This window comes from Elephantulus edwardii, unplaced genomic scaffold (assembly GCF_000299155.1).
Source record: "Elephantulus edwardii isolate Elephantulus edwardi_28Jun2011 unplaced genomic scaffold, EleEdw1.0 scaffold00176, whole genome shotgun sequence".
Taxonomy (NCBI): Eukaryota; Metazoa; Chordata; class Mammalia; order Macroscelidea; family Macroscelididae; genus Elephantulus; species Elephantulus edwardii.
Genome location: NW_006399926.1, coordinates 2926691 through 2928063, shown reverse-complemented (window position 1 = coordinate 2928063; position 1373 = coordinate 2926691).

Sequence of the window (1373 nt, the reverse complement as noted above, 5' to 3'; positions counted from 1 at the left end):
ACTCTTATTGATTGTGCTTGGCTGTACATGTACATATCCTTCAAGATGTATCATGGGGGTGTTGCAACCTAGAAGACACAAATTTGACTAACACAAAGACTACAACTTTCAATATGGATGACATCTCAACATCAAGAAAATAAAAATCTTTACTACTGGGCCAAAAAGCAGCATTATCACAGATGAAGAAAAGATTGAAATTGTCAACTGTTTCATCTTACTTGGATCCACAATCAATACTCACAATCAATACTCTCAATACCAACAGTCAAGAAATCAAAAGAGGGGAGCTCTGGTGGCCTAGTGGTAAGAAGCTGCAGTGCAATCCCAGAGGAACACGGTTCGAATCCACCAGATGCTCTGCCGGAGAAGGAGGCGCAATATCCTCCTGTACCAGTCAGATCTGATTTGACGGTACACACACACAAAATTAAAAAAAAAAAAAGAAATCAAAAGAAACACAATGTATATGAACTTTGTGAGCAAACCAATATAAAATAATTTTTTATTTTATTATTTTTGTGTGTGTGCACTGTGAAACTGGATCTGGCTAGTACAGGAGGAGATTGTCTCTCCCGCTCAGCAGCACATCTGGTGGATTCAAACTGCATACCTCTGGGATTGCAGTGCAGCTTCTTGCCACTAGGTCACAGAGCTCGCCATAATAATTTTTTTCCAAGAAAATAAAGAAATTGGTGCCATTTCGACCTTCTCTGTCACTTGGTGTCCCTCTCAGGCCCTGCAATGAAAGCCTGTTCATTTCTTGGGACCAGTTTCTTTCTTTCTCTTTCTCTCACTCTCAACTCTTTTTATCTAATATATGGTTCCCTGACTTCATCACCATCTTTTCTGTAACGATCACTAAAATTCTCTCTGCACTTATCCTTTCTATCATTAATAGCTCTGCTTCACTGCTTTTCCAAGTGAACCCACAGTGGTCCTTCTGCAGGGCATGCACGTGACCATCCACTTCAGATTAGATTATCAGTCCCACACCAATTCAAAACTGAACCTCAGCCTAGGCTGTCCTATTTCACTCTGCATACACAAGAAGACCAATTTTTTTTTTACCAGAAGTCCTCTCCAGAAGTCCTTCAGAGCATTACAAAAGGCCCTCAAATCCTTCCCCTAAAAGTTTCTCCCACTCCCAAGTCCTCATCACCAGGCCTATTGTCCTAGACCACATATCTATGTCACAAACTACCCTTCTCTATGCCCACCAATGTCTATCCAGACAATCTCTTCCTCCGTAAAGAATTATCCTAAAATAAAGAGGAAACAACTGGGGGGGGGAGGGTAGAGAAAATAGTGCAACAATGAATGAATGGAAACCCAAAATCTCTGTAACTGTTCATTAAAATTAATAAAATTTA